The following is a 21,231-nucleotide window of genomic DNA, read 5'->3' as shown; positions in this document are numbered from 1 at the left end:
GATTTTATCGAAATCGGCAACTATTTGACTCAGAAAGGTTGCCTCACGTCGAAATCTAATTGTTTATTTAGGTTTTCGTTACTAAAATGCCCAAAGACGCCGATTTTGACTAGAATTTGAAAGATATTGACATGAATATATAACTGTTTGTATCAAAAAATGATAGTTTAAACTGATATTTGCAGTTTTGATGCGGTTTTAGGTACGATATGAGTCGAAGAAGCCGATTTTGACTGGAATCTGTTTAAATGACAAAGAAAAACCTATTATCAATTCAAGGAAGTGAATTTTTAAGTAGTTATCTGCAGTTTTAATGTAGATTTCAGTTCGCTAAGTTATGAAAATGCATGTTTTGGCTATAATCTTCCGTAAATCAAGGGCGAAAACCAATTATTTGTCCCAAAGAAGGTGTTTTAAGTATATATCTGCATTTCTAAGGTAGATTTGGGTACAATAAGAGGCGAAAAAGCAGATTCTGACTAAGATTTTATCGAAATCGGCAACTATTTGACTCAGAAAGGTTGCCTCACGTCGAAATCTAATTGTTTACTTAGGTTTTCGTTACTAAAATGCCCAAAGACGCCGATTTTGACTAGAATTTGAAAGATATTGACATGAATATATAACTGTTTGTATCATAAAATGATAGTTTAAACTGATATTTGCAGTTTTGATGCGGTTTTAGATACGATATGAATCGAAGAAGCCGATTTTGACTGGAATCTGTTTAAAATGACAAAGAAAAACCTATTATCAATTCAAGGAAGTGAATTTTTAAGTAGTTATCTGCAGTTTTAATGTAGATTTCAGTTCGCTAAGTTATGAAAATGCATGTTTTGGCTATAATCTTCCGAAAATCAAGGGCGAAAACCAATTATTTGTCCCAAGAGAAGGTGTTTTAAGTATATATCTGCATTTCTAAGGTCGATTTGGGTACAATAAGAGGCGAAAAAGCAGATTCTGACTAAGATTTTATCGAAATCGGCAACTATTTGACTCAGAAAGGTTGCCTTACTTCGAAATCTAATAGTTTATTAAGGTTTTCGTTACTAAAATGCCCAAAGACGCCGATTTTGACTAGAATTTGAAAAATATTGACATGAATATATAACTGTTTGTATCAAAAAATGATAGTTTAAACTGATATTTGCAGTTTTGATGCGGTTCTAGATACGATATGAATCGAAGAAGCCGATTTTGACTGGAATCTGTTTAAAATGACAAAGAAAAACCTATTATCAATTCAAGGAAGTGAATTTTTAAGTAGTTATCTGCAGTTTTAATGTAGATTTCAGTTCGCTAAGTTATGAAAATGCATGTTTTGGCTATAATCTTCCTTAAATCAAGGGCGAAAACCATTTATTTGTCCCAAAAGAAGGTGTTTTAAGTATATATCTGCATTTCTAAGGTAGATTAGGGTACAATAAGAGGCGAAAAAGCAGATTCTGACTAAGAATTTATCGAAATCGGCAACTATTTGACTCAGAATGGTTGCCTTACGTCGAAATCTAATAGTTTATTAAGGTTTTCGTTACTAAAATGCCCAAAGACGCCGCTTTTGACTAGAATTTGAAAGATATTGACATGAATATATATATTGTTTGTATCAAAAAATGATAGTTTAAACTGATATTTGCAGTTTTGATGCTGTTTTAGATACGATATGAATCGAAGAAGCCGATTTTGACTGGAATCTGTTTAAAATGACAAAGAAAAACCTATTATCAATTCAAGGAAGTGAATTTTTAAGTAGTTATCTGCAGTTTTAATGTAGATTTCAGTTCGCTAAATTATGAAAATGCATGTTTTGGCTATAATCTTCCTTAAATCAAGGGCGAAAACCAATTATTTGTCCCAAAAGAAGGTGCTTTAAGTATATATCTGCATTTCTAAGGTAGATTTGGGTACAATAAGAGGCGAAAAAGCAGATTCTGACTAAGATTTTATCGAAATCGGCAAATATTTGACTCAGAATGGTTGCCTTACGTCGAAATCTAATAGTTTATTAATTTCTTTCAAACTTCATATCGTATCTAAAACCGCATCAAAACTGCAAATATCAGTTTAAACTATCATTTTTTGATACAAATAGTTATATATTCATGTCAATATCTTTCAAATTCTAGTCAAAATCGGTGTCTTTGGGCATTTTAGTAACGAAAACCTTAATAAACTATTATATTTCGACGTAAGGCAACCATTCTGAGTTAAATAGTTGCCGATTTCGATAAAATCTTAGTCGGAATCTGCTTTTTCGCCTCCTATTGTACCCAAATCTACCTTAGAAATGCAGATATATACTTAAAACACCTTCTTTTGGGACAAATAACTGGTCTTGGCCCTTGATTTACGGAAGAATATAGCCAAAACATGCATTTTCATAACTTAGCGAACTGAAATCTACATTAAAACTGCAGATAACTACTTAAAAATTCACTTCCTTGAATTGATAATACGTTTTTCTTTGTCATTTTAAACAGATTCCAGTCAAAATCGGCTTCTTCGACTCATATCGTACCTAAAACCGCATCAAAACTGCAAATATCAGTTTAAACTATCATTTTTTGATACAAACAGTTATATATTCATGTCAATATCTTTCAAATTCTAGTCAAAATCGGCGTCTTTGGGCATTTTAGTAACGAAAACCTTAATAAACTATTAGATTTCTACGTAAGGCAACCATTCTGAGTCAAATAGTTGCCGATTTCGATAAAATCTTACTCAGAATCTGCTTTTTCGCCTCTTATTGTACTCAAATCTACCTTAGAAATGCAGATATATACTTAAAACACCTTCTTTTGGAACAAATAATTGGTTTTCGCCCTTGATTTACTTAAGATTATAGCCAAAACATGCATTTTCATAACTTAGCGAACTGAAATCTACATTAAAACTGCAGATAACTACTTAAAAATTCACTTCCTTGAATTGATAATAGGTTTTTCTTTGTCATTTTAAACAGATTCCAGTCAAAATCGGCTTCTTCGATTCATATCGTATCTAAAACCGCATCAAAACTGCAAAAATCAGTTTAAACTATCATTTTTTGATACAAACAGTTATATATTCATGTCAATATCTTTCAAATTCTAGTCAAAATCGGCGTCTTTGGGCATTTTAGTAACGAAAACCTAAATAAACTATTAGATTTCGACGTAAGGCAACCATTCTGAGTCAAATAGTTGCCGATTTCGATAAAATCTTAGTCAGAATCTGCTTTTTCGCCTCTTATTGTACCCAAATCTACCTTAGAAATGCAGATATATATTTAAAACACCTTCTTTTGGGACAAATAATTGGTTTTCGCCCTTGATTTACGGAAGATTATAGCCAAAACATGCATTTTCATAACTTAGCGAACTGAAATCTACATTAAAACTGCAGATAACTACTTAAAAATTCACTTCCTTGAATTGATAATAGGTTTTTCTTTGTCATTTTAAACAGATTCCAGTCAAAATCGGCTTCTTCGACCCATATCGTACCTAAAACCGCATCAAAACTGCAAATATCAGTTTAAACTATCATTTTTTGATACAAACAGTTATATATTCATGTCAATATCTTTCAAATTCTAGTCAAAATCGGCGTCTTTGGGCATTTTAGTAACGAAAACCTTAATAAACTATTAGATTTCGACGTAAGGCAACCATTCTGAGTCAAATAGTTGCCGATTTCGATAAAATCTTAGTCAGAATCTGCTTTTTCGCCTCTTGTTGTACCCAAATCTACCTTAGAAATGCAGATATATACTTAAAACACCTTCTTTTGCGACAAATAATTGGTTTTTGCCCTTGATTTACGGAAGATTCTAGCCAAAACATGCATTTTCATAACTTAGCGTTCTGAAATCTACATTAAAACTGCAGATAACTACTTAAAAATTCACTTCCTTGAATTGATAATAGGTTTTTCTTTGTCATTTTAAACAGATTCCAGTCAAAATCGGCTTCTTCGATTCATATCGTATCTAAAACCGCATCAAAACTGCAAATATCAGTTTAAACTATCATTTTTTGATACAAACAGTTATATATTCATGTCAATATCTTTCAAATTCTAGTCAAAATCGGCGTCTTTGGGCATTTTAGTAACGAAAACCTTAATAAACTATTAGATTTCGACGTAAGGCAACCTTTCTGAGTCAAATAGTTGCCGATTTCGATAAAATCTTAGTCAGAATCTGCTTTTTCGCCTCTTATTGTACCCAAATCTACCTTAGAAATGCAGATATATATACTTAAAACATTTTCTTTTGTGACAAATAATTGGTTTTCGCCCTTGATTTACGGAAGATTATAGCCAAAACATGCATTTTCATAACTTAGCGAACTGAAATCTCCATTAAAACTGCAGATAACTACTTAAAAATTCACTTCCTTGAATTGATAATAGGTTTTTCTTTGTCATTTTAAACAGATTCCAGTCAAAATCGGCTTCTTCGATTCATATCGTATCTAAAACCGCATCAAAACTGCAAATATCAGTTTAAACTATCATTTTTTGATACAAACAGTTATATATTCATGTCAATATCTTTCAAATTCTAGTCAAAATCGGCGTCTTTGGGCATTTTAGTAACGAAAACCTTAATAAAATATTAGATTTCGACGTAAGGCAAACATTCTGAGATAATAGTTGCCGATTTCGATAAAATCTTAGTCAGAATCTGCTTTTTCGCCTCTTATTGTACCCAAATCTACCTTAGAAATGCAGATTTATACTTAAAACACCTTCTTTTGGGACAAATAACTGGTTTTCGCCCTTGATTTACGGAAGATTATAGCCAAAACATGCATTTTCATAACTTAGCGAACTGAAATCTACATTAAAACTGCAGATAACTACTTAAAAATTCACTTCCTTGAATTGATAATAGCTTTTTCTTTGTCATGTTAAACAGATTCCAGTCAAAATCGGCTTCTTCGACTCATATTGTACCTAAAACCGCATCAAAACTGCAAATATCAGTTTAAACTATCATTTTTTGATACAAACAGTTTTATATTCATGTCAATATCTTTCAAATTCTAGTCAAAATCGGCGTCTTTGGGCATTTTAGTAACGAAAACCTTAATAAACTATTAGATTTCGACGTAAGGCAACCATTCTGAGTCAAATAGTTGCCGATTTCGATAAAATCTTAGTCAGAATCTGCTTTTTCGCCTCTTATTGTACCCAAATCTACCTTAGAAATGCAGATATATACTTAAAGCACCTTCTTTTGGGACAAATAATTGGTTTTCGCCCTTGATTTACGGAAGATTATAGCCAAAACATGCATTTTCATAACTTAGCGAACTGAAATCTACATTAAAACTGCAGATAACTACTTAAAAAATATCAGTTTAAACTATCATTTTTTGATACAAACAGTTATATATTCATGTCAATATCTTTCAAATTCTAGTCAAAATCGGCGTCTTTGGGCATTTTAGTAACGAAAACCTTAATAAACTATTAGATTTCGACGTGAGGCAACCTTTCTGAGTCAAATAGTTGCCGATTTCGATAAAATCTTAGTCAGAATCTGCTTTTTCGCCTCTTATTGTACCCAAATCTACCTTAGAAATGCAGATATATACTTAAAGCACCTTCTTTTGGGACAAATAATTGGTTTTCGCCCTTGATTTACGGAAGATTATAGCCAAAACATGCATTTTCATAATTTAGCGAACTGAAATCTACATTAAAACTGCAGATAACTACTTAAAAATTCACTTCCTTGAATTGATAATAGGTTTTTCTTTGTCATTTTAAACAGATTCCAGTCAAAATCGGCTTCTTCGATTCATATCGTATCTAAAACCGCATCAAAACTGCAAATATCAGTTTAAACTATCATTTTTTGATACAAACAGTTATATATTCATGTCAATATCTTTCAAATTCTAGTCAAAATCGGCGTCTTTGGGCATTTTAGTAACGAAAACCTTAATAAACTATTAGATTTCGACGTGAGGCAACTTTTCTGAGTCAAATAGTTGCCGATTTCGATAAAATCTTAGTCAGAATCTGCTTTTTCGCCTCTTATTGTACAAAAATCTACCTTAGAAATGCAGATATATACTTAAAACACCTTCTTTTGGGACAAATAATTGGTTTTCGCCCTTGATTTACGGAAGATTATAGCCAAAACATGCATTTTCATAACTTAGCGAACTGAAATCTACATTAAAACTGCAGATAACTACTTAAAAATTCACTTCCTTGAATTGATAATAGGTTTTTCTTTGTCATTTTAAACAGATTCCAGTCAAAATCGGCTTCTTCGATTCATATCGTATCTAAAACCGCATCAAAACTGCAAATATCAGTTTAAACTATCATTTTTTGATACAAACAGTTATATATTCATGTCAATATCTTTCAAATTCTAGTCAAAATCGGCGTCTTTGGGCATTTTAGTAACGAAAACCTTAATAAACTATTAGATTTCGACGTAAGGCAACCTTTCTGAGTCAAATAGTTGCCGATTTCGATAAAATCCTAGTCAGAATCTGCTTTTTCGCCTCTTATTGTACCCAAATCTACCTTAGAAATGCAGATATATACTTAAAACACCTTCTTTTGGGACAAATAATTGGTTTTCGCCCTTTATTTACGGAAGATTATAGCCAAAACATGCATTTTCATAACTTAGCGAACTGAAATCTCCATTAAAACTGCAGATAATTACTTAAAAATTCACTTCCTTGAATTGATAATAGGTTTTTCTTTGTCATTTTAAACAGATTCCAGTCAAAATCGGCTTCTTCGATTCATATCGTATCTAAAACCGCATCAAAACTGCAAATATCAGTTTAAACTATCATTTTTTGATACAAACAGTTATATATTCATGTCAATATCTTTCAAATTCTAGTCAAAATCGGCGTCTTTGGGCATTTTAGTAACGAAAACCTTAATAAACTATTAGATTTCGACGTAAGGCAACCTTTCTGAGTCAAATAGTTGCCGATTTCGATAAAATCTTAGTCAGAATCTGCTTTTTCGCCTCTTATTGTACCCAAATCTACCTTAGAAATGCAGATATATACTTAAAACACCTTCTTTTGGGACAAATAATTGGTTTTCGCCCTTGATTTACGGAAGATTATAGCCAAAACATGCATTTTCATAACTTAGCGAACTGAAATCTACATTAAAACTGCAGATAACTACTTAAAAATGCACTTCCTTGAATTGATAATAGGTTTTTCTTTGTCATTTTAAACAGATTCCAGTCAAAATCGGCTTCTTCGACTCATATCGTACCTAAAACCGTATCAAAACTGCAAATATCAGTTTAAACTATCATTTTTTGATACAAACAGTTATATATTCATGTCAATATCTTTCAAATTCTAGTCAAAATCGGCGTCTTTGGGCATTTTAGTAACGAAAACCTTAATAAACTATTAGATTTCGAAGTAAGGCAACCATTCTGAGTCAAATAGTTGCCGATTTCGATAAAATCTTAGTCAGAATCTGCTTTTTCGCCTCTTATTGTACCCAAATCTACCTTAGAAATGCAGATATATACTTAAAGCACCTTCTTTTGGGACAAATAATTGGTTTTCGCCCTTGATTTACGGAAGATTATAGCCAAAACATGCATTTTCATAATTTAGCGAACTGAAATCTACATTAAAACTGCAGATAACTACTTAAAAATTCACTTCCTTGAATTGATAATAGGTTTTTCTTTGTCATTTTAAACAGATTCCAGTCAAAATCGGCTTCTTCGATTCATATCGTATCTAAAACCGCATCAAAACTGCAAATATCAGTTTAAACTATCATTTTTTGATACAAACAGTTATATATTCATGTCAATATCATTCAAATTCTAGTCAAAATCGGCGTCTTTGGGCATTTTAGTAACGAAAACCTTAATAAACTATTTGATTTCGACGTAAGGCAACCATTCTGAGTCAAATAGTTGCAGATTTCGATAAAATCTTAGTCAGAATCTGCTTTTTCGCCTCTTATTGTACCCAAATCTACCTTAGAAATGCAGATATATACTTAAAACACCTTCTTTTGGGACAAATAATTGGTTTTCGCCCTTGATTTACGGAAGATTATAGCCAAAACATGCATTTTCATAACTTAGCGAACTGAAATCTACATTAAAACTGCAGATAACTACTTAAAAATTCACTTCCTTGAATTGATAATAGGTTTTTCTTTGTCATTTTAAACAGATTCCAGTCAAAATCGGCTTCTTCGATTCATATCGTATCTAAAACCGCATCAAAACTGCAAATATCAGTTTAAACTATCATTTTATGATACAAACAGTTATATATTCATGTCAATATCTTTCAAATTCTAGTCAAAATCGGCGTCTTTGGGCATTTTAGTAACGAAAACCTTAATAAACTATTAGATTTCGACGTAAGGCAACCATTCTGAGTCAAATAGTTGCCGATTTCGATAAAATCTTAGTCAGAATCTGCTTTTTCGCCTCTTATTGTACCCAAATCTACCTTAGAAATGCAGATATATACTTAAAACACCTTCTTTTGGGACAAATAATTGGTTTTCGCCCTTGATTTACGGAAGATTATAGCCAAAACATGCATTTTCATAACTTAGCGAACTGAAATCTACATTAAAACTGCAGATAACTACTTAAAAATTCACTTCCTTGAATTGATAATAGGTTTTTCTTTGTCATTTTAAACAGATTCCAGTCAAAATCGGCTTCTTCGACTCATATCGTACCTAAAACCGCATCAAAACTGCAAATATCAGTTTAAACTATCATTTTTTGATACAAACAGTTATATATTCATGTCAATATCTTTCAAATTCTAGTCAAAATCGGCGTCTTTGGGCATTTTAGTAACGAAAACCTTAATAAACTATTAGATTTCGACGTAAGGCAACCTTTCTGAGTCAAATAGTTGCCGATTTCGATAAAATCCTAGTCAGAATCTGCTTTTTCGCCTCTTATTGTACCCAAATCTACCTTAGAAATGCAGATATATACTTAAAACACCTTCTTTTGGGACAAATAATTGGTTTTCGCCCTTGATTTACGGAAGATTATAGCCAAAACATGCATTTTCATAACTTAGCGAACTGAAATCTACATTAAATCTGCAGATAACTACTTAAAAATTCACTTCCTTGAATTGATAATAGGTTTTTCTTTGTCATTTTAAACAGATTCCAGTCAAAATCGGCTTCTTCGACTCATATCGTACCTAAAACCGCATCAAAACTGCAAATATCAGTTTAAACTATCATTTTTTGATACAAACAGTTATATATTCATGTCAATATCTTTCAAATTCTAGTCAAAATCGGCGTCTTTGGGCATTTTAGTAACGAAAACCTTAATAAACTATTAGATTTCGACGTAAGGCAACCTTTCTGAGTCAAATAGTTGCCGATTTCGATAAAATCCTAGTCAGAATCTGCTTTTTCGCCTCTTATTGTACCCAAATCTACCTTAGAAATGCAGATATATACTTAAAACACCTTCTTTTGGGACAAATAATTGGTTTTCGCCCTTTATTTACGGAAGATTATAGCCAAAACATGCATTTTCATAACTTAGCGAACTGAAATCTCCATTAAAACTGCAGATAACTACTTAAAAATTCACTTCCTTGAATTGATAATAGGTTTTTCTTTTTCATTTTAAACAGATTCCAGTCAAAATCGGCTTCTTCGACTCATATCGTACCTAAAACCGCATCAAAACTGCAAATATCAGTTTAAACTATCATTTTTTGATACAAACAGTTATATATTCATGTCAATATCTTTCAAATTCTAGTCAAAATCGGCGTCTTTGGGCATTTTAGTAACGAAAACCTTAATAAACTATTAGATTTCGACGTAAGGCAACCATTCTGAGTCAAATAGTTGCCGATTTCGATAAAATCTTAGTCAGAATCTGCTTTTTCGCCTCTTATTGTACCCAAATCTACCTTAGAAATGCAGATATATACTTAAAGCACCTTCTTTTGGGACAAATAATTGTTTTTCGCCCTTGATTTACGGAAGATTATAGCCAAAACATGCATTTTCATAACTTAGCGAACTGAAATCTACATTAAAACTGCAGATAACTACTTAAAAAATATCAGTTTAAACTATCATTTTTTGATACAAACAGTTATATATTCATGTCAATATCTTTCAAATTCTAGTCAAAATCGGCGTCTTTGGGCATTTTAGTAACGAAAACCTTAATAAACTATTAGATTTCGACGTGAGGCAACCTTTCTGAGTCAAATAGTTGCCGATTTCGATAAAATCTTAGTCAGAATCTGCTTTTTCGCCTCTTATTGTACCCAAATCTACCTTAGAAATGCAGATATATACTTAAAACACCTTCTTTTGGGACAAATAATTGGTATTCGCCCTTGATTTAAGGAAGATTATAGCCAAAACATGCATTTTCATAACTTAGCGAACTGAAATCTACATTAAAACTGCAGATAACTACTTAAAAATTCACTTCCTTGAATTGATAATAGGTTTTTCTTTGTCATTTTAAACAGATTCCAGTCAAAATCGGCTTCTTCGACTCATATCGTACCTAAAACCGCATCAAAACTGCAAATATCAGTTTAAACTATCATTTTTTGATACAAACAGTTATATATTCATGTCAATATCTTTCAAGTTCTAGTCAAAATCGGCGTCTTTGGGCATTTTAGTAACGAAAACCTTAATAAACTATTAGATTTCGACGTAAGGCAACCATTCTGAGTCAAATAGTTGCCGATTTCGATAAAATCTTAGTCAGAATCTGCTTTTTCGCCTCTTATTGTACCCAAATCTACCTTAGAAATGCAGATATATACTTAAAACACCTTCTTTTGGGACAAATAATTGGTTTTCGCCCTTGATTTACGGAAGATTATAGCCAAAACATGCATTTTCATAACTTAGCGAACTGAAATCTACATTAAAACTGCAGATAACTACTTAAAAATTCAATTCCTTGAATTGATAATAGGTTTTTCTTTGTCATTTTAAACAGATTCCAGTCAAAATCGGCTTCTTCGATTCATATCGTATCTAAAACCGCATCAAAACTGCAAATATCAGTTTAAACTATCATTTTTTGATACAAACAGTTATATATTCATATCAATATCTTTCAAATTCTAGTCAAAATCGGCGTCTTTGGGCATTTTAGTAACGAAAACCTTAATAAACTATTAGATTTCGACGTAAGGCAACCTTTCTGAGTCAAATAGTTGCCGATTTCGATAAAATCTTAGTCAGAATCTGCTTTTTCGAATCTTATTGTACCCAAATCTACCTTAGAAATGCAGATATATACTTAAAACACCTTCTTTTGGGACAAATAATTGGTATTCGCCCTTGATTTAAGGAAGATTATAGCCAAAACATGCATTTTCATAAATTAGCGAACTGAAATCTACATTAAAACTGCAGATAACTACTTAAAAATTCACTTCCTTGAATTGATAATAGGTTTTTCTTTGTCATTTTAAACAGATTCCAGTCAAAATCGGCTTCTTCGACTCATATCGTACCTAAAACCGCATCAAAACTGCAAATATCAGTTTAAACTATCATTTTTTGATACAAACAGTTATATATTCATGTCAATATCTTTGAAATTCTAGTCAAAATCGGCGTCTTTGGGCATTTTAGTAACGAAAACCTTAATAAACTATTAGATTTCGACGTAAGGCAACCTTTCTGAGTCAAATAGTTGCCGATTTCGATAAAATCTTAGTCAGAATCTGCTTTTTCGAATCTTATTGTACCCAAATCTACCTTAGAAATGCAGATATATACTTAAAACACCTTCTTTTGGGACAAATAATTGGTATTCGCCCTTGATTTAAGGAAGATTATAGCCAAAACATGCATTTTCATAACTTAGCGAACTGAAATCTACATTAAAACTGCAGATAACTACTTAAAAATTCACTTCCTTGAATTGATAATAGGTTTTTCTTTGTCATTTTAAACAGATTCCAGTCAAAATCGGCTTCTTCGACTCATATCGTACCTAAAACCGCATCAAAACTGCAAATATCAGTTTAAACTATCATTTTTTGATACAAACAGTTATATATTCATGTCAATATCATTCAAATTCTAGTCAAAATCGGCGTCTTTGGGCATTTTAGTAACGAAAACCTTAATAAACTATTAGACTTCGACGTAAGGCAACCTTTCTGAGTCAAATAGTTGCCGATTTCGATAAAATCTTAGTCAGAATCTGCTTTTTCGCCTCTTATTGTACCCAAATCTACCTTAGAAATGCAGATATATACTTAAAACACCTTCTTTTGGGACAAATAATTGGTATTCGCCCTTGATTTAAGGAAGATTATAGCCAAAACATGCATTTTCATAACTTAGCGAACTGAAATCTACATTAAAACTGCAGATAACTACTTAAAAATTTACTTCCTTGAATTGATAATAGGTTTTTCTTTGTCATTTTAAACAGATTCCAGTCAAAATCGGCTTCTTCGACTCATATCGTACCTAAAACCGCATCAAAACTGCAAATATCAGTTTAAACTATCATTTTTTGATACAAACAGTTATATATTCATGTCAATATCTTTCAAATTCTAGTCAAAATCGGCGTCTTTGGGCATTTTAGTAACGAAAACCTTAATAAACTATTAGATTTCGACGTAAGGCAACCATTCTGAGTCAAATAGTTGCCGATTTCGATAAAATCTTAGTCAGAATCTGCTTTTTCGCCTCTTATTGTACCCAAATCTACCTTAGAAATGCAGATATATACTTAAAGCACCTTCTTTTGGGACAAATAATTGGTTTTCGCCCTTGATTTACGGAAGATTATAGCCAAAACATGCATTTTCATAACTTAGCGAACTGAAATCTACATTAAAACTGCAGATAACTACTTAAAAATTCACTTCCTTGAATTGATAATAGGTTTTTCTTTGTCATTTTAAACAGATTCCAGTCAAAATCGGCTTCTTCGACTCATATCGTACCTAAAACCGCATCAAAACTGCAAATATCAGTTTAAACTATCATTTTTTGATACAAACAGTTATATATTCATGTCAATATCTTTCAAATTCTAGTCAAAATCGGCGTCCTTGGGCATTTTAGTAACGAAAACCTTAATAAACTATTAGATTTCGACGTAAGGCAACCATTCTGAGTCAAATAGTTGCCGATTTCGATAAAATCTTAGTCAGAATCTGCTTTTTCGCCTCTTATTGTACCCAAATCTACCTTAGAAATGCAGATATATACTTAAAACACCTTCTTTTGGGACAAATAATTGGTTTTCGCCCTTGATTTACGGAAGATTATAGCCAAAACATGCATTTTCATAACTTAGCGAACTGAAATCTACATTAAAACTGCAGATAACTACTTAAAAATTCAATTCCTTGAATTGATAATAGGTTTTTCTTTGTCATTTTAAACAGATTCCAGTCAAAATCCGCTTCTTCGATTCATATCGTATCTAAAACCGCATCAAAACTGCAAATATCAGTTTAAACTATCATTTTTTGATACAAACAGTTATATATTCATATCAATATCTTTCAAATTCTAGTCAAAATCGGCGTCTTTGGGCATTTTAGTAACGAAAACCGTAATAAACTATTAGATTTCGACGTAAGGCAACCTTTCTGAGTCAAATAGTTGCCGATTTCGATAAAATCTTAGTCAGAATCTGCTTTTTCGCCTCTTATTGTACCCAAATCTACCTTAGAAATGCAGATATATACTTAAAACACCTTCTTTTGGGACAAATAATTGGTTTTCGCCCTTGATTTACGGAAGATTATAGCCAAAACATGCATTTTCATAACTTAGCGAACTGAAATCTACATTAAAACTGCAGATAACTACTTAAAAATTCACTTCCTTGAATTGATAATAGGTTTTTCTTTGTCATTTTAAACAGATTCCAGTCAAAATCGGCTTCTTCGATTCATATCGTATCTAAAACCGCATCAAAACTGCAAATATCAGTTTAAACTATCATTTTTTGATACAAACAGTTATATATTCATGTCAATATCTTTCAAATTCTAGTCAAAATCGGCGTCTTTGGGCATTTTAGTAACGAAAACCTTAATAAACTATTTGATTTCGACGTAAGGCAACCATTCTGAGTCAAATAGTTGCCGATTTCGATAAAATCTTAGTCAGAATCTGCTTTTTCGCCTCTTATTGTACCCAAATCTACCTTAGAAATGCAGATATATACTTAAAACACCTTCTTTTGGGACAAATAATTGGTTTTCGCCCTTGATTTACGGAAGATTATAGCCAAAACATGCATTTTCATAACTTAGCGAACTGAAATCTACATTAAAACTGCAGATAACTACTTAAAAATTCACTTCCTTGAATTGATAATAGGTTTTTCTTTGTCATTTTAAACAGATTCCAGTCAAAATCGGCTTCTTCGACTCATATCGTACCTAAAACCGCATCAAAACTGCAAATATCAGTTTAAACTATCATTTTTTGATACAAACAGTTATATATTCATGTCAATATCTTTCAAATTCTAGTCAAAATCGGCGTCTTTGGGCATTTTAGTAACGAAAACCTTAATAAACTATTAGATTTCGACGTAAGGCAACCATTCTGAGTCAAATAGTTGCCGATTTCGATAAAATCTTAGTCAGAATCTGCTTTTTCGCCTCTTATTGTACCCAAATCTACCTTAGAAATGCAGACATATACTTAAAGCACCTTCTTTTGGGACAAATAATTGGTTTTCGCCCTTGATTTACGGAAGATTATTACATTAAAACTGCAGATAACTACTTAAAAATTCACTTCCTTGAATTGATAATAGGTTTTTCTTTGTCATTTTAAACAGATTCCAGTCAAAATCGGCTTCTTCGATTCATATCGTATCTAAAACCGCATCAAAACTGCAAATATCAGTTTAAACTATCATTTTTTGATACAAACAGTTATATATTCATGTCAATATCTTTCAAATTCTAGTCAAAATCGGCGTCTTTGGGCATTTTAGTAACGAAAACCTTAATAAAATATTAGATTTCGACGTAAGGCAAACATTCTGAGATAATAGTTGCCGATTTCGATAAAATCTTAGTCAGAATCTGCTTTTTCGCCTCTTATTGTACCCAAATCTACCTTAGAAATGCAGATTTATACTTAAAACACCTTCTTTTGGGACAAATAACTGGTTTTCGCCCTTGATTTACGGAAGATTATAGCCAAAACATGCATTTTCATAACTTAGCGAACTGAAATCTACATTAAAACTGCAGATAACTACTTAAAAATTCACTTCCTTGAATTGATAATAGGTTTTTCTTTGTCATTTTAAACAGATTCCAGTTAAAATCGGCTTCTTCGATTCATATCGTATCTAAAACCGCATCAAAACTGCAAATATCAGTTTAAACTATCATTTTTTGATACAAACAGTTATATATTCATGTCAATATCTCTCAAATTCTAGTCAAAATCGGCGTCTTTGGGCATTTTAGTAACGAAAACCTTAATAAACTATTAGATTTCGACGTAAGGCAACCATTCTGAGTCAAATAGTTGCCGATTTCGATAAAATCTTAGTCAGAATCTGCTTCTTCGCCTCTTATTGTACCCAAATCTACCTTAGAAATGCAGATATATACTTAAAACACCTTCTTTTGGGACAAATAATTGGTTTTCGCCCTTGATTTACGGAAGATTATAGCCAAAACATGCATTTTCATAACTTAGCGAACTGAAATCTACATTAAAACTGCAGATAACTACTTAAAAATTCACTTCCTTGAATTGATAATAGGTTTTTCTTTGTCATTTTAAACAGATTCCAGTTAAAATCGGCTTCTCCGATTCATATCGTATCTAAAACCGCATCAAAACTGCAAATATCAGTTTAAACTATCATTTTTTGATACAAACAGTTATATATTCATGTCAATATCTCTCAAATTCTAGTCAAAATCATCGTCTTTGGGCATTTTAGTAACGAAAACCTTAATAAACTATTAGATTTCGACGTAAGGCAACCTTTCTGAGTCAAATAGTTGCCGATTTCGATAAAATCTTAGTCAGAATCTGCTTTTTCGCCTCTTATTGTACCCAAATCTACCTTAGAAATGCAGATATATACTTAAAACACCTTCTTTTGGGACAAATAATTGGTTTTCGCACTTGATTTACGGAAGATTATAGCCAAAACATGCATTTTCATAACTTAGCGAACTGAAATCTACATTAAAACTGCAGATAACTACTTAAAAATTCACTTCCTTGAATTGATAATAGGTTTTTCTTTGTCATTTTAAACAGATTCCAGTCAAAATCGGCTTCTTCGATTCATATCGTATCTAAAACCGCATCAAAACTGCAAATATCAGTTTAAACTATCATTTTTTGATACAAACAGTTATATATTCATGTCAATATCTTTCAAATTCTAGTCAAAATCGGCGTCTTTGGGCATTTTAGTAACGAAAACCTTAATAAACTATTAGATTTCGACGTAAGGCAACCATTCTGAGTCAAATAGTTGCCGATTTCGATAAAATCTTTGTCAGAATCTGCTTTTTCGCCTCTTATTGTACCCAAATCTACCTTAGAAATGCAGATATATACTTAAAACACCTTCTTTTGGGACAAATAATTGGTTTTCGCCCTTGATTTACGGAAGATTATAGCCAAAACATGCATTTTCATAACTTAGCGAACTGAAATCTACATTAAAACTGCAGATAACTACTTAAAAATTCACTTCCTTGAATTGATAAAAGGTTTTTCTTTGTCATTTTAAACAGATTCCAGTCAAAATCGGCTTCTTCGATTCATATCGTATCTAAAACCGCATCAAAACTGCAAATATCAGTTTAAACTATCATTTTTTGATACAAACAGTTATATATTCATGTCAATATCTTTCAAATTCTAGTCAAAATCGGCGTCTTTGGGCATTTTAGTAACGAAAACCTTAATAAACTATTAGATTTCGACGTAAGGCAACTTTTCTGAGTCAAATAGTTGCCGATTTCGATAAAATCTCAGTCAGAATCTGTTTTTTCGCCTCTTATTGTACCCAAATCTACCTTAGAAATGCAGATATATACTTAAAACACCTTCTTTTGGGACAAATACTTGGTTTTCGCCCTTGATTTACGGAAGATTATAGCCAAAACATGCATTTTCATAACTTAGCGAACTGAAATCTACATTAAAACTGCAGATAACTACTTAAAAATTCACTTCCTTGAATTGATAAAAGGTTTTTCTTTGTCATTTTAAACAGATTCCAGTCAAAATCGGCTTCTTCGACTCATATCGTACCTAAAACCGCATCAAAACTGCAAATATCAGTATAAACTATCATTTTTTGATACAAACAGTTATATATTCATGTCAATATCTTTCAAATTCTAGTCAAAATCGGCGTCTTTGGGCATTTTAGTAACGAAAACCTTAATAAACTATTAGATTTCGACATAAGGCAACCATTCTGAGTCAAATAGTTGCCGATTTCGATAAAATCTTAGTCAGAATCTGCTTTTTCGCCTCTTATTGTACCCAAATCTACCTTAGAAATGCAGATATATACTTAAAACACCTTCTTTTGGGACAAATAATTGGTTTTCGCCCTTGATTTACGGAAGATTATAGCCAAAACATGCATTTTCAAAACTTAGCGAACTGAAATCTACATTAAAACTGCAGATAACTACTTAAAAATTCACTTCCTTGAATTGATAATAGGTTTTTCTTTGTCATTTTAAACAGATTCCAGTCAAAATCGGCTTCTTCGATTCATATCGTATCTAAAACCGCATCAAAACTGCAAATATTAGTTTAAACTATCATTTTTTGATACAAACAGTTATATATTCATGTCAATATCTTTCAAATTCTAGTCAAAATCGGCGTCTTTGGGCATTTTAGTAACGAAAACCTTAATAAACTATTAGATTTCGACGTAAGGCAACCTTTCTGAGTCAAATAGTTGCCGATTTCGATAAAATCTTAGTCAGAATCTGCTTTTTCGCCTCTTATTGTACCCAAATCTACCTTAGAAATGCAGATATATACTTAAAACACCTTCTTTTGGGACAAATAATTGGTTTTCGCCATTGATTTACGGAAGATTATAGCCAAAACATGCATTTTCATAACTTAGCGAACTGAAATCTACATTAAAACTGCAGATAACTACTTAAAAATTCACTTCCTTGAATTGGTAATAGGTTTTTCTTTGTCATTTTTAACAGATTCCAGTCAAAATCGGCTTCTTCGATTCATATCGTATCTAAAACCGCATCAAAACTGCAAATATCAGTTTGAACTACAATCTTTTGATACAAACAGTTATATATTCATGTCAATATCATTCAAATTCTAGTCAAAATCGGCGTCTTTGGGCATTTTAGTAACGAAAACCTAAATAAACTATTAGATTTCGACGTAAGGCAACGTTTCTGAGTCAAATAGTTGCCGATTTCGATAAAATCTTAGTCAGAATCTGCTTTTTCGCCTCTTATTGTACCCAAATCTACCTTAGAAATGCAGATATATACTTAAAACACCTTCTTTTGGGACAAATAATTGATTTTCGCCCTTGATTTACGGAAGATTATAGCCAAAACATGCATTTTCATAACTTAGCGAACTGAAATCTACATTAAAACTGCAGATAACTACTTAAAAATTCACTTCCTTGAATTGATAATAGGTTGTTCTTTGTCATTTTAAACAGATTCCAGACAAAATCGGTTTCTTCGACTCATATCGTACCTAAAACCGCATCAAAACTGCAAATATCAGTTTAAACTATCATTTTTTGATACAAACAGTTATATATTCATGTCAATATCTTTCAAATTCTAGTCAAAATCGGCGTCTTTGGGCATTTTAGTAACGAAAACCTTAATAAACCATTAGATTTCGACGTAAGGCAACCATTCTGAGTCAAATAGTTGCCGATTTCGATAAAATCTTAGTCAGAATCTGCTTTTTCGCCTCTTATTGTACCCAAATCTACCTTAGAAATGTAAACTATCATTTTTTGATACAAACAGTTATATATTCATGTCAATATCTTTCAAATTCTAGTCAAAATCGGCGTCTTTGGGCATTTTAGTAACGAAAACCTTAATAAACTATTAGATTTCGACGTGAGGCAACCATTCTGAGTCAAATAGTTGCCGATTTCGATAAAATCTTAGTCAGAATCTGCTTTTTCGCCTCTTATTGTACCCAAATCTACCTTAGAAATGCAGATATATACTTAAAACACCTTCTTTTGGGACAAATAATTGGTTTTCGCAGTTGATTTACGGAAGATTATAGCCAAAACATGCATTTTCATGACTTAGCGAACTGAAATCTACATTAAAACTGCAGATAACTACTTAAAAATTCACTTCCTTGAATTGATAATAGGTTTTTCTTTGTCATTTTAAACAGATTCCAGTCAAAATCGGCTTCTTCGATTCATATCGTATCTAAAACCGCATCAAAACTGCAAATATTAGTTTAAACTATCATTTTTTGATACAAACAGTTATATATTCATGTCAATATCTTTCAAATTCTAGTCAAAATCGGCGTCTTTGGGCATTTTAGTAACGAAAACCTAAATAAACTATTAGATTTCGACGTAAGGCAACCTTTCTGAGTCAAATAGTTGCCGATTTCGATAAAATCATAGTCAGAATCTGCTTTTTCGCCTCTTATTGTACCCAAATCTACCTTAGAAATACAGATATATACTTAAAACACCTCCTTTTTTGACAAATAATTGGTTTTCGCCCTTGATTTACGGAAGATTATAGCCAAAACATGCATTTTCATAACTTAGCGAACTGAAATCTACATTAAAACTGCAGATAACCATTTAAAAATTCACTTCCTTGAATTGATAATAGGTTTTTCTTTGTCATTTTAAACAGATTCCAGTCAAAATCGGCTTCTTCGATTCATATCGTATCTAAAACCGCATCAAAACTGCAAATATCAGTTTAAACTATCATTTTTTGATACAAACAGTTATATATTCATGTCAATATCTTTCAAATTCTAGTCAAAATCGGCGTCTTTGGGCATTTTAGTAACGAAAACCTTAATAAACTATTAGATTTCGACGTAAGGCAACCTTTCTGAGTCAAATAGTTGCCGATTTCGATAAAATCTTTGTCAGAATCTGCTTTTTCGCCTCTTATTGTACCCAAATCTACCTTAGAAATGCAGATATATACTTAAAACACCTTCTTTTGGGACAAATAATTGGTTTTCGCCCTTGATTTACGGAAGATTATAGCCAAAACATGCATTTTCATAACTTAGCGAACTGAAATCTACATTAAAGCTGCAGATAACTACTTAAAAATGCACTTCCTTGAATTGATAATAGGTTTTTCTTTGTCATTTTAAACAGATTCCAGTCAAAATCGGCTTCTTCGACTCATATCGTACCTAAAACCGCATCAAAACTGCAAATATCAGTTTAAACTATCATTTTTTGATACAAACAGTTATATATTCATGTCAATATCTTTCAAATTCTAGTCAAAATCGGCGTCTTTGGGCATTTTAGTAACGAAAACCTTAATAAACTATTAGATTTCGAAGTAAGGCAACCATTCTGAGTCAAATAGTTGCCGATTTCGATAAAATCTTAGTCAGAATCTGCTTTTTCGCCTCTTATTGTACCCAAATCTACCTTAGAAATGCAGATATATACTTAAAGCACCTTCTTTTGGGACAAATAATTGGTTTTCGCCCTTGATTTACGGAAGATTATAGCCAAAACATGCATTTTCATAATTTAGCGAACTGAAATCTACATTAAAACTGCAGATAACTACTTAAAAATTCACTTCCTTGAATTGATAATAGGTTTTTCTTTGTCATTTTAAACAGATTCCAGTCAAAATCGGCTTCTTCGATTCATATCGTATCTAAAACCGCATCAAAACTGCAAATATCAGTTTAAACTATCATTTTTTGATACAAACAGTTATATATTCATGTCAATATCTTTCAAATTCTAGTCAAAATCGGCGTCTTTGGGCATTTTATTAACGAAAACCTTAATAAACTATTAGATTTCGACGTGAGGCAACCTTTCTGAGTCAAATAGTTGCCGATTTCGATAAAATCTTAGTCAGAATCTGCTTTCTCGCCTCTTATTGTACCCAAATCTACCTTAGAAATGCAGATATATACTTAAAACACCTTCTTTTGGGACAAATAATTGGTATTCGCCCTTGATTT

The sequence above is a fragment of the Cylas formicarius genome, unplaced genomic scaffold (genome assembly GCF_029955315.1).
Source record: "Cylas formicarius isolate icCylForm1 unplaced genomic scaffold, icCylForm1.1 PGA_scaffold_18__1_contigs__length_1836631, whole genome shotgun sequence".
NCBI classification, from domain to species: domain Eukaryota; kingdom Metazoa; phylum Arthropoda; class Insecta; order Coleoptera; family Brentidae; genus Cylas; species Cylas formicarius.
Note: the sequence above shows the minus strand (reverse complement) of the source record.